The following is a 14,613-nucleotide window of genomic DNA, read 5'->3' as shown; positions in this document are numbered from 1 at the left end:
TACACTCCACACGACCGCAGTTCCGTCCTCTCGCCGCCGGAGACCTCGCCGCGTTCCCCTTCGTCCTCCCGGACCCCTCGATAGTCCTGTCGGCCCGCGCGCCGACGAAGACGATTAGGTAGACCGTGTAGGCGGTCGCTCCGTGCATCTTCGCCATAAGTGTAAACCCTCTAATCGCCGATGTCCCCAAACATCATCTCTCAGTGCGCGTCCTCGAGCCGAGGCAGCCGTGACCCCTTAGAGGGTCGCCCCCAGCATGGTTACTTAATTTAAGGGCTCCGAGTGCCAGCATTCACCCGAAAGTCCGGTGTTTGTAAAAGCCGGCCCTGCCAGGCTAACAAACGCATAGAGTCACTCCAAAAAAAAAAATTTTATCGCGCATTCACATTGCGATTGAGTGTATATCGCGGTCGTTACTGCATTCCACTAAACCAACTTATTTAACAAAAACACAATATGCCACCCAAGACCAGCGGCAAGGCTGCAAGCTGCCAAGAAATCTGGCAAGGCGCAGAAGAACATCTCTAAGACTGACAAGAAAAAGCAGTTGAAGCACAAGAGGAAGGAGAGTTACGCAATTACATTTACAAAGTGCTCAAGCAGGTCCATCCTGACACCGGAATATCCAGCAAGGCGATGTCGATAATGAACTCGTTTGTGAATGACATTTTCGAACGCATCGCTGCGGAAGCATCTCGTCTGGGCGCATTACAAACAAGCGCCCACCATCACATCCAGGAGGTGCAAACATCGGTATTCCTTCTGCTGGTAGGCGAGCTGGCAAAGCACGCAGTCAGTGAGGGTACCAAAGCTTTCGTCACCAAGTACAACAGTTCAAAGTGAGATCTACTAGCTAGATTGTAATGTAAAATCGGTGGTGTGTGTGTTTATGTACGTAAACGCACGAATGCACGCAACCCGAACATACATACAACTTATGTCATCCAAAAGGCCCTTTTCAGGGCCACAATATATTTCATGAAATCACAGTTCAAACGCTCGCACGCATCAGCGCGCGCGCACGCACGCACGCACGAAGATTGCTAAGCTATTATTATAATTTAATTTGATCCGATGTTGTGTGCGTACGATGTGTGATGTTTTTGTGAGTGTGTAATGTGTATTGTTGTTTCTTTTATAATATAAATATAATAATTTATAATAAGTAATAAAATAATACAAAATTCATTGTAATAATTCTCAACTGCTCTCAAGTGCTGAATAATAGTCGGTGAACCCTAGAGAGCACGTGGAGTTTTAAAATAAAAATTAATATGTGAGTAATAGGTACATATATACCTGCATGAAATAAATATTAAAATATAGTTGTAATACACTACCTACCTACCATTTTAATAAATTAAATAACACTATTTTGGACCACGTAACATAATATATTATACAAAAATAAATAAACAAATAATATCACCTACACACAAGCATGAATAATAATAATAATTATATATAGAAGATTAAAAATTAAATGTAGTAAATATAAAATAAAAAATAATAATGCATTGACTACGAATTATGTATGTCCATTCATTATTTTCATAACATTATTATTATTATTATTATTTTATATTATATTAATTAATCTAAATATAAGATCTAAAGAGAGAAAAAAAAAATAAAAAATTATATAGTCTAAAGAAAAGGACGGAAGATGAACGATTACAGGCCACTGCGGCGTTTTGGTATAAAAAGGCGCGCGCGAATGGTATGGTTTTACATTCTTAATCAAACCTCTGCGCGTGACGGTCGATCGCTTTGTGAGTTCGTTCGTTCGTTCGTTCGTTGTTTATTTATTTGTTTGTTTGGTTGGTTGGTTGATCAACACAATGGCGCGTACTAAGCAAACAGCTAGAAAATCAACCGCAGGCAAAGCGCCACGTAAGCAGCTGGCGACCAAGGCCGCCAGGAAGAGTGCTCCCGCAACAGGCGGAGTGAAGAAACCTCACCGTTACAGGCCCGGCACTGTCGCTCTCCGTGAGATCCGTCGTTACCAGAAAAGTACGGAACTTCTGATTCGCAAATTACCGTTCCAGCGTTTGGTTCGTGAGATAGCGCAAGATTTCAAAACCGATCTGCGTTTCCAAAGTTCCGCCGTCATGGCGCTGCAGGAGGCCAGCGAAGCTTACCTGGTCGGTCTTTTCGAAGACACGAACCTTTGCGCCATTCACGCCAAGCGTTACCATCATGCCAAAGGATATACAGTTGGCGCGCAGAATCAGAGGGAGACAGCCGCCGCCGTTCGCTCTTTGCAACCAACGTCGTCGTCGTCATCGTTGTAGAATAATAATAATAATAATAACAATAAATATTATTCAACACGACGGGTGTTTAAAATAATGTGCGCGCGTGCATCGCAGCTCGCTCCTCGCATATTATTAGAAACACATAATATCGCGAAACATTTATATTATTATATTTACAAATGAAGGCGAAATTGACGCACGCGTGATTCGCGCATCATGACTTTTAATCATTAAAAGGCCCTTTTCAGGCCGCGCATATATTTCAAAATATAATTACAATTTGTTTCTTACATCGTCTACGAAACGAGACTCGGCAAGTAAACGACAGACTAAGTATATATTACCTTTATGGCATATTATATTCATAATAATATTACCGTACTCAACACTAAACACATAGATTTGTGTATATTGTTAATAAAATATTAATAATATTAACGCAACAAATTTTAGGTTAGTTACCTTCTTAACTTTATAAAGAAAATAACATAATTACTGGTAATAATTATAATATCGATGAATCGATGAATTTTTTATATTTATAAAAATATATTTATTTATATAATTTTTTAAAGAGAAGAAATTGAAGAGACTGCAAATTGCATCAACTCGGTAGCGGTAGGGTTTTAGGATAACTTGCGGTGTCATTATTATATTGCCATCGTTTTCGCTGTCTCCGTGTGGGTTATAGCACCGTCGCGTTCCGCCTATCACAGCCGCGTGAGTAAGTTAGTATACCCCCAACCATTCTCCTCGCGCGCTTCCTCCTCCTCCCAACCCGCGCCGTCGTTTTCGTCGTACGTGGCAGTATAAAAACGGGCGCATGGAGTTCGAACGGAACATATTTCGTGCGGACTGTCTGCCGAACGGATCTAACACAACGTAACATAATCGAATCAAACTAAACCAAAACAACAACAATGACCGGTCGCGGCAAGGGAGGCAAAGGTCTTGAAAAGGAGGAGCGAAACGTCACAGGAAAGTTCTTCGTGACAACATCCAGGGTATCACGAAGCCTGCCATTCGCCGTTTGGCACGCAGAGGTGGAGTGAAGCGTATCTCCGGTTTGATATACGAAGAAACTCGCGGTGTGCTTAAAGTGTTCCTCGAGAACGTAATTCGTGACGCCGTCACGTACACAGAGCACGCCAAAAGGAAAACTGTCACCGCTATGGACGTCGTGTACGCTCTGAAACGACAGGGACGCACGCTCTACGGTTTCGGCGGTTAAGTCTCTCATGATGAATGCGTAAATCGTCCGTCCGTCCGTCAGCCCGTTCGTTTCGTTCGTTCGATCGTACGTCGTCAGTCACTTGAGCGTGAGCGAATCTCGCATTGTACGCGAAAATTGAACATGCGAATACCTATTGTAAGATCATAATCAATAAATACAACGACACAAATATTATATAATGCGTACAATGAAGGCCGCGCACAAAAAATAAAATAAAAACAACAACGACGACAACAACGGCGGCGGCGGCGGCGGCGACGACGACGACGACGACGACGACGACGACGACGACGAGGAGAACTAGGACGACGTTCTGCGCGCCATGTGACGACTGTAACACACCGAACTGACAAAAGGCCCTTTTCAGGGCCGCAAATTGTTCATTATAATTACATAATATAATCATATTATGTGTGTACCTAAGTTTCTAATCGATAAAATAATGAATTCTACTCTTGTATTACTTCAAATATTAATACGTAGGTTGGTAATTTTAATGATAATTATTGATCATGTACTTCCAGCCGACTTGACGATATGTGTATATTCTTCGTGTGTGAGACCCCCCCCCCCCCCCCCCCCCCCCCCCCCCCCCCCCCCCCCCCCCCGAACGCTACGAGAAGGAAATGCATGACTTATGATACTTATGTTTCGCGTTGTATGTCGAAATTGAGCGAAAACAGAGTGAATAATAAAAATAAATAAACCTAAAACTAACAATTGAATAAAGACATTATTCATTATCACGCAAGTTATAATAGTAACTGATTTAGTTAGTTCTATTTTAAATAATATAAATAGATAGGTAAGCGATACGATAACTTCTACTATTTGTTCTTAATAATAATGACTGACTGACTTACTGACTCGACTAGTTCGCTTTATTATTATTAAGTAACCAAGTACCTATGTACCCAGGGTAGGTACGCACCTACAGTGTGCACTGTACACTTAGTTAATGTACTCGTATGTGTATTTATTGTACGTATTGAACTAAACATATTAATATGGCGTGTAGGTATATTATATATTATTACATTATAATATTATATAAAAATTGTAAATTATTAACGATACTCTGATCTGAATGTGTACTTATTTATGTATGTATGTATGATGTATGTGCGTTCGTGAGTGTTAGTGGTTCTCTAAAATTTATACTTAACGCACAGACACACAGACAGGCACAGACAGGCAGACAAATTATTTAAACATTCAATAATTCCGTCCATCATTGCTAAACAACGTAGGCCACCCCGATAGCCAGCCAGCCAGCCAGAGAGACAGCAAGCCGACCGACGCCACTAACTAATTAAATTATATTATATTATTATTATTCAATTATCAAAATCACACACATTTTTTTTTTTTCTTTTGCTTCCACGCACTTCGCCTCGCGCCCGACTGCCTGACTGATGCTGCGCTCGCTGCTGATGCTGCTGCTGCTGCTCGTGGTGCCGCTGACGTGTGTGTGCGCGTTTGTGTGTGTTTTACCACCCTCTCATTTGTGTGTCGTTTTAATGTTAGGAAATGTTGATGAGCAATTATTATTGTTTCAATTATATAACGTTATACATTTAGCCATTTATTTGAATAACAATCAGCACTCCATTGTTTCGTATTTTAGAGATATATAACTTTTAAACATGACTACACGTGAACACGTTACCGAGTGGCGAAAATAAACAACTTTACTCAGATAACGGACGATCATATCGTGTATATATGTTTTGAGATAAATAAATCAGTTCATGGGGAATGAGGGCGCATAAACGTTTAATTGATGAATATATGAAAACAATGTTAAAATTCAATTTAAACAGACTGATGTTAGTGAAAAGTTCCAACTGTTCGTACGTGAAATCGTCTCGCGCCGCAAAGGCTCTCCTTACGGTATAGCCGCGTGTCAGCTAATGAAAATTTCTACCAACCTAGTGGCGACATCTGACGTCGTGTGAACTCTTTTTGTATTGTATTTAAAAACAATTGCAGCATTTTAATATAATAATAATACTACTTACTACTACATACTTGTACTACTACTATTAATATTATTGTAAAATAATAATAATATTATTACTACTATAATAATTATTATTATTATTATCATCGTTGTGGTGGAGTGTATGTTGCGCGCGTATTGTTGTGCATAATTTGAGAAAACAACCAAAAACAAAAAATATGGCAGACACAGCTGTTGCAACCGAAGCCCCAGCACCGGCAACCCCGGCAAAGAAACCTACCGCGAAGGCGGCCGCTGCAGGCGCTGCCGCAAAGAAGCCCAAAGCTAAACCTACACATCCGAAGACATCAGAAATGGTGAACAATGCTATAAAAGAGCTGAAGGAACGAAGCGGATCATCGTTGCAGGCAATCAAGAAATACATCGCCGTCCAGTACAAAGTGGACGCTGAAAAATTGGCACCTTTCATTAGAAGATATTTGAAGAGCGCCGTCGAATCGGGCACACTTATACAAACAAAAGGCAAGGGCGCTTCTGGATCTTTCAAACTTGAATCAAAATCTGCAGCGTCGAAAAATCAAAAATCAGCCGGCGGTGTCGGCGGCGGCAGCGGTGGCAGCGGTGGCAGCGGCGCAGGCGGTGGACCTGGAAGAAAAGCCGGATCGAAGGGCAACACTGCGAGCGGCGCTGCCGCGTCGGCCGGTGGTAAATCTAAGAAGGCGACAGCGGCGGCAGCAGGCAGCAGATCTAAAAGCCGCGGCCGCTGCTGCCGCTGCAGGTGGTGGGGCGAACGCGTCGTCATCGTCCGCAACGTCGCCGGCTAAATCGAAATCTTCATCTTCCTCGGCCGCCGCCGCCGCCGCGACGAGACAAGAAAGCCGCAGCTGCCAAAAGAAGCCGGCGACCGCAGCGAAGAAAGCTGCAGCACAGGGTAAGGCCAAAGCGCAGCCGCACCGAAGGCCAAGAAATCCGCCAAACCGCCAACCAAGAAACCTAAAGCTCCTAAGCCCAAGAAGGCGGCCGCCTCAGCCTCTGCAGGCAAGGCCTCCAAGCCGGCCGCCAAGAAAGCTTCAGCCGCCAAAAGTGAACGCGATATGCTCACAATGCACCTGCGTAAATTGCCATTGCCGTTGTCGTCGTCGCGTTCAAGTCACATTAATAACAACATCATCAACATCAACAAGTACAAATATGATTATTATTATTGTGACGGAACGCGAGGCGCGCGTGTGCGATCCATGACGCACAAACATATACACATACAACAGCCCTTTTCAGGGCTAACAAATAATTACAATCCAATCTACGCACTTATTTATTATTATATAATATAATAAGTGTGAATTTTAACATTAAGTTTCTTAAGTTCGACAAGATGACGAAGTCTTTACATGCATACATACATACACATACATAATATGTATATGTATTATTATAATGTAATATACCTGACTGCATATCTACCTATCTATCTACCTACTCATTTTTTTTTTTTATTTTATTTATTGATTCGTTCAATTTGGTGGGACGTAAGAATTCCATTTTACGATGAATTCATACAATATACATACATATAGACATTGACATACAAATCGCACGAGTGGCCGAATTATATTATAATATTTTGGATTTTACTGAATAGCTATATATTATATAAGAAAAAAAAATATGTGAGGGAAAATACTTAATATAATCGCACCTAATATAATATATTATTATATTACAATATTATATTGTGTGTTGTATTGTGTGTACGTCATATTGTAAAATTCGAAGTTTCGTTTAGTTTTGTGGCCGTCACGGCATGACCGACAGCCGCGCGGCTTATTGGCTCGCCGCGCAAGCGGCGAACGATCGTGATTGGTCTATTTTAACGCGCTCGATCTCGCTCCCACCACTATTACGCGTAGTAAGTGCAGAATATAAACACCGGGGACGCGTTATTTTTAACTATATCACTTTATTCGAGAGCGCATCGTAACGTATCGTATCGTATAGCAGTGTAATATAACATAATATTATATAGCACGTACATTTGCGTTCTATATTCTTTTCTTTTTGTTTTGATTTAAAACAACAACACTACATCATGTCTGGACGTGGTAAAGGCGGCAAAGTCAAGGGAAGGTCAAGTCTCGTTCTAACCGTGCCGGACTGCAATTCCCCGTGGGACGTATACATAGACTGTTGCGTAATGGAAATTACGCGGAACGCGTTGGCGCCGGTGCACCTGTTTATCTAGCCGCCGTTATGGAGTACCTAGCCGCTGAAGTTCTAGAGTTGGCAGGAAACGCCGCTAGGGACAACAAGAAAACCAGAATCATACCTAGACATCTTCAATTGGCGATAAGAAACGACGAGGAGTTAAACAAACTTCTCTCCGGTGTGACCATCGCACAGGGCGGCGTGTTGCCGAACATTCAAGCGGTGCTGTTGCCCAAAAAGACCGAGAAGAAGGCTTAATTAATTAGTTAGTAATTAATTATACCTTTATAAAATACCTAAAACTGTAACACCGACGCTGCGTGGGCACGCGTTGCACGTCGCAAACCATGAGCGAGCGAGTGAGCGCGCGCGCGCATACATAAAAAATTTAATAAATAAAGCGCGTGCGTGAGTTGTTAGGTAAATGGACAAAACAAAAGGCCCTTTTCAGGGCCGCAATATGATTCTTACTATCTACTATATACTCATTACTTACTTATACAATTGTATACGTAATGAGTGAGTAACAAATAATGTTTCGTTTCGACAATGAACGTTTAATTCTACAATATTATTAGTATTTGTTCACCTCTAATATACACTAGAATTGAGATTATGACACGATAAATAATATTTACCTTATCACTGACTCAATAATTAACCAACCAATCTACCTACCTACCTACCTACCTATCAATACTCGCCCAAACTCAGGGCGAGTTCGCAATGAACATATTCATGTATTATTAATTAATACACAGTAGTATTTGATGGTCGACATAATACTATTATGATGTTTGTGCTAAAAAATCATCCAAAATCGTCCGAAAATAGAACTGAGTTTAAGTATTAACTAAAAAACACAAAAGAAAATGTCTACTTTTACTATCTATCTACCCCACATACATAATGTTATTTATACGATAGTAGGTTATGTTAAAATAAAGCAAAAAAAACAAAATACAAAACCAAATGAATACAATTATTATTATTATTATTATTACTTACGTACTTACTCCCGCCGCATCACCGTGCCGTCGCGCAGCGCATTTTCCTCTGACGCACTCTGCTGTGATTGGCCGTTGGATGGACGTGAACGTGGCTCACCCGTTGAACGTTCTGCGCGCGAAAGTATTATATTTTTAATACCAAAATTTTATCGCGCATTCACATTGCGATTGAGGTATATCGCGGTCGTTACTGCATTCAATTAAATCAACTTCATTTAACAAAAACAATATGCCACCCAAGACCAGCGGCAAGGCTGCCAAGAAATCTGGCAAGGCGCAGAAGAACATCTCTAAGACTGACAAGAAAAGAAGAAGCACAAGAGGAAGGAGAGTTACGCAATTTACATTTACAAAGTGCTCAAGCAGGTCCATCCTGACACCGGAATATCCAGCAAGGCGATGTCGATAATGAACTCGTTTGTGAATGACATTTTCGAACGCATCGCTGCGGAAGCATCTCGTCTGGCGCATTACAACAAGCGCTCCACCATCACATCCAGGAGGTGCAAACATCTGTACGTCTCCTTCTGCCAGGCGAGCTGGCAAAGCACGCAGTCAGTGAGGGTACCAAAGCTGTCACCAAGTACACCAGTTCAAAGTGAGAGCTACTAGCTAGATAGTAATGTAAAATCGGTGGTGTGTGTGTGTATGTACGTAAACGCACGCATGCACGCAACCCGAACATACATACAACTTATGTCATCCAAAAGGCCCTTTTCAGGGCCACAATATATTTCATGAAATCACAGTTCAAACGCTCGCACGCACGCGCACGCACGCACGCACGAAGATTAAGTTAAGTTATTATTATAATTTAATTTGATCCGATGTTGTGTGCGTACGATGTGTGATGTTTTTGTGAGTGTGTGTGTAATGTGTATTGTTGTTTCTTTAAGGCATCTCGTCACAAAAAAAAAATAAATAAAAAATAATAATATAAATATAATAATTTATAATAAGTAATAAAATAATACAAAATTCATTGTAATAATTCTCAACTGCTCTCAAGTGCTGAATAATAGTAGGTGAACCCTAGAGAGCACGTGGAGTTTTAAAATAAAATTTAATATGTGAGTAATAGGTACATATATACCTGCATGAAATAAATATTAAAATATAGTTGTAATACACTACCTACCTACCATTTTAATAAATTAAATAACACTATTTTGGACCACGTAACATAATATATTATACAAAAATAAATAAACAAATAATATCACCTACACACAAGCATGAATAATAATAATAATTATATATAGAAGATTAAAAATTAAAAGAAGAAAATATAAAATAAAAAATAATAATGCATTGACTACGAATTATGTATGTCCATTCATTATTTTCATAACATTATTATTATTATTATTATTTTATATTATATTAATTAATCTAAATATAAGATCTAAAGAGAGAAAAAAATAAAAAATTATATAGTCTAAAGAAAAGGACGGAAGATGAACGATTACAGGCCACTGCGGCGTTTTGGTATAAAAAGGCGCGCGCGAATGGTATGGTTTTACATTCTTAATCAAACCTCTGCGCGTGACGGTCGATCGCTTTGTGAGTTCGTTCGTTCGTTCGTTCGTTGTTTATTTATTTGTTTGTTTGGTTGGTTGGTTGATCAACACAATGGCGCGTACTAAGCAAACAGCTAGAAAATCAACCGGTGGCAAAGCGCCACGTAAGCAGCTGGCGACCAAGGCCGCCAGGAAGAGTGCTCCCGCAACAGGCGGAGTGAAGAAACCTCACCGTTACAGGCCCGGCACTGTCGCTCTCCGTGAGATCCGTCGTTACCAGAAAAGTACGGAACTTCTGATTCGCAAATTACCGTTCCAGCGTTTGGTTCGTGAGATAGCGCAAGATTTCAAAACCGATCTGCGTTTCCAAAGTTCCGCCGTCATGGCGCTGCAGGAGGCCAGCGAAGCTTACCTGGTCGGTCTTTTCGAAGACACGAACCTTTGCGCCATTCACGCCAAGCGTGTTACCATCATGCCAAAGGATATACAGTTGGCGCGCAGAATCAGAGGGAGAGAGCTTAAACGCCGCCGTTCGCTCTTGCAACCAACGTCGTCGTCGTCATCGTTGTAGAATAATAATAATAATAATAACAATAAATATTATTCAACACGACGGGTGTTTAAAATAATGTGCGCGCGTGCATCGCAGCTCGCTCCTCGCATATTATTAGAAACACATAATATCGCGAAACATTTATATTATTATATTTACAAATGAAGGCGAAATTGACGCACGCGTGATTCGCGCATCATGACTTTTAATCATTAAAAGGCCCTTTTCAGGGCCGCATATATTTCAAAATATAATTACAATTTGTTTCTTACATCGTCTACGAAACGAGACTCGGCAAGTAAACGACAGACTAAGTATATATTACCTTTATGGCATATTATATTCATAATAATATTACCGTACTCAACACTAAACACATAGATTTGTGTATATTGTTAATAAAATATTAATAATATTAACGCAACAAATTTAGGTTAGTTACCTTCTTAACTTTATAAAGAAAATAACATAATTACTGGTAATAATTATAATATCGATGAATCGATGAATTTTTTATATTTAAAAAAATATATTTATTTATTTATTTTTTTTAAAGAGAAGAAATTGAAGAGACTGCAAATTGCATCAACTCGGTAGCGGTAGGGGTTTTAGGATAACTTGCGGTGTCATTATTATATTGCCATCGTTTTCGCTGTCTCCGTGGGTTATTATAGCACCGTCGCGTTCCGCCTATCACAGCCGCGTGAGTAAGTTAGTATACCCCCAACCATTCTCCTCGCGCGCTTCCTCCCCCCCCCAACCCGCGCCGTCGTTTTCGTCGTACGTGGCAGTATAAAAACGGGCGCATGGAGTTCGAACGGAACATATTTCGTGCGGACTGTCTGCCGAACGGATCTAACACAACGTAACATAATCGAATCAAACTAAACCAAAACAACAACAATGACCGGTCGCGGCAAGGGAGGCAAAGGTCTTGGAAAGGAGGAGCGAAACGTCACAGGAAAGTTCTTCGTGACAACATCCAGGGTATCACGAAGCCTGCCATTCGCCGTTTGGCACGCAGAGGTGGAGTGAAGCGTATCTCCGGTTTGATATACGAAGAAACTCGCGGTGTGCTTAAAGTGTTCCTCGAGAACGTAATTCGTGACGCCGTCACGTACACAGAGCACGCCAAAAGGAAAACTGTCACCGCTATGGACGTCGTGTACGCTCTGAAACGACAGGGACGCACGCTCTACGGTTTCGGCGGTTAAGTCTCTCATGATGAATGCGTAAATCGTCCGTCCGTCCGTCAGCCCGTTCGTTTCGTTCGTTCGATCGTACGTCGTCAGTCACTTGAGCGTGAGCGAATCTCGCATTGTACGCGAAAATTGAACATGCGAATACCTATTGTAAGATCATTAATCAATAAATACAACGACACAAATATTATATAATGCGTACAATGTGAAGGCCGCGCACAAAAAATAAAATAAAACAACAACGACGACAACAACGGCGGCGGCGGCGGCGGCGACGACGACGACGACGACGACGACGACGACGACGACGAGGAGAACTAGGACGACGTTCTGCGCGCCATGTGACGACTGTAACACACCGAACTGACAAAAGGCCCTTTTCAGGGCCGCAAATTGTTCATTATAATTACATAATATAATCATATTATGTGTGTACCTAAGTTTCTAATCGATAAAATAATGAATTCTACTCTTGTATTACTTCAAATATTAATACGTAGGTTGGTAATTTTAATGATAATTATTGATCATGTACTTCCAGCCGACTTGACGATATGTGTATATTCTTCGTGTGTGAGACACCCTCTCCCCGAACGCTACGAGAAGGAAATGCATGACTTATGATACTTATGTTTCGCGTTGTATGTCGAAATTGAGCGAAAACAGAGTGAATAATAAAAAAATAAATAAACCTAAAACTAACAATTGAATAAAGACATTATTCATTATCACGCAAGTTATAATAGTAACTGATTTAGTTAGTTCTATTTTAAATAATATAAATAGATAGGTAAGCGATACGATAACTTCTACTATTTGTTCTTAATAATAATGACTGACTGACTTACTGACTCGACTAGTTCGCTTTATTATTATTAAGTAACCAAGTACCTATGTACCCAGGGTAGGTACGCACCTACAGTGTGCACTGTACACTTAGTTAATGTACTCGTATGTGTATTTATTGTACGTATTGAACTAAACATAATAATATTGCGTTAGGTATATTATATATTATTACATTATAATATTATATAAAAATTGTAAATTATTAACGATACTCTGATCTGAATGTGTACTTATTTATGTATGTATGTATGATGTATGTGCGTTCGTGAGTGTTAGTGGTTCTCTAAAATTTATACTTAACGCACAGACACACAGACAGGCACAGACAGGCAGACAAATTATTTAAACATTCAATAATTCCGTCCATCATTGCTAAACAACGTAGGCCACCCCGATAGCCAGCCAGCCAGCCAGAGAGACAGCAAGCCGACCGACGCCACTAACTAATTAAATTATATTATATTATTATTATTCAATTATCAAAATCACACACACATTTTTTTTTATTTTTAGTTTTTGCTTGCACGCACTTCGCCGCGCGCCCGACTGCCCGACTGACGCTGCGCTCGCTGCTGATGCTGCTGCTGCTGCTCGTGGTGCCGCTGACGTGTGTGTGCGCGTTTGTGTGTGTTTTACCACCCTCTCATTTGTGTGTCGTTTTAATGTTAGGAAATGTTGATGAGCAATTATTATTGTTTCAATTATATAACGTTATACATTTAGCCATTTATTTGAATAACAATCAGCACTCCATTGTTTCGTATTTTAGAGATATATAACTTTTAAACATGACTACACGTGAACACGTTACCGAGTGGCGAAAATAAACAACTTTACTCAGATAACGGACGATCATATCGTGTATATATGTTTTGAGATAAATAAATCAGTTCATGGGGAATGAGGGCGCATAAACGTTTAATTGATGAATATATGAAAACAATGTTAAAATTCAATTTAAACAGACTGATGTTAGTGAAAAGTTCCAACTGTTCGTACGTGAAATCGTCTCGCGCCGCAAAGGCTCTCCTTACGGTATAGCCGCGTGTCAGCTAATGAAAATTTCTACCAACCTAGTGGCGACATCTGACGTCGTGTGAACTCTTTTGTATTGTATTTAAAACAATTGCAGCATTTTAATATAATAATAATACTACTTACTACTACATACTTGTACTACTACTATTAATATTATTGTAAAAATAATAATAATATTATTACTACTATAATAATTATTATTATTATTATCATCGTTGTGGTGGAGTGTATGTTGCGCGCGTATTGTTGTGCATAATTTGAGAAAACAACCAAAAAAGAAAAAATATGGCAGACACAGCTGTTGCAACCGAAGCCCCAGCACCGGCAACCCCGGCAAAGAAACCTACCGCGAAGGCGGCCGCCGGGCGCTGCCGCAAAGAAGCCCAAAGCTAAACCTACACATCCGAAGACATCAGAAATGGTGAACAATGCTATAAAAGAGCTGAAGGAACGAAGCGGATCATCGTTGCAGGCAATCAAGAAATACACATCGCCGTCCAGCGCCGAAAATTTGGCACCTTTCATTAGAAGATATTTGAAGAGCGCCGTCGAATCGGGCACACTTATACAAACAAAAGGCAGGGCGCTTCTGGATCTTCAAACTTGAATCAAAATCTGCAGCGTCGAAAAATCAAAATCAGCCGGCGGTGTCGGCGGCGGCAGCGGTGGCAGTGGCAGCAGCGGCGCAGGCGGTGGACCTGGAAGAAAAGCCGGATCGAAGGGCAACACTGTGAGCGGTGGAGCTGCCGCGTCGGCCGGTGGTAAATCTCGGCCGCCGCCC

The 14,613-nt window shown here is 40.8% G+C and overlaps 5 pseudogenes; all 5 read left to right on the top strand.

Moving 5' to 3' along the window:
- Positions 1–456: 456 nt before the first annotated feature.
- On the top strand, positions 457–843 carry LOC119192863 (annotated as a pseudogene).
- Positions 844–1,566: 723 nt separating this feature from the next.
- On the top strand, positions 1,567–2,716 carry LOC119192862 (annotated as a pseudogene).
- A 367-nt stretch (positions 2,717–3,083) lies between these two features.
- On the top strand, positions 3,084–11,975 carry LOC119192861 (annotated as a pseudogene).
- On the top strand, positions 7,524–8,035 carry LOC119192859 (annotated as a pseudogene).
- LOC119192860 lies at positions 8,815–9,756 on the top strand (annotated as a pseudogene).
- Positions 11,976–14,613: the final 2,638 nt, after the last annotated feature.

The sequence above is a fragment of the Manduca sexta genome, unplaced genomic scaffold, assembly GCF_014839805.1.
Source record: "Manduca sexta isolate Smith_Timp_Sample1 unplaced genomic scaffold, JHU_Msex_v1.0 HiC_scaffold_3282, whole genome shotgun sequence".
NCBI classification, from domain to species: domain Eukaryota; kingdom Metazoa; phylum Arthropoda; class Insecta; order Lepidoptera; family Sphingidae; genus Manduca; species Manduca sexta.
This window is presented reverse-complemented; position numbering and strand designations above follow the sequence as displayed.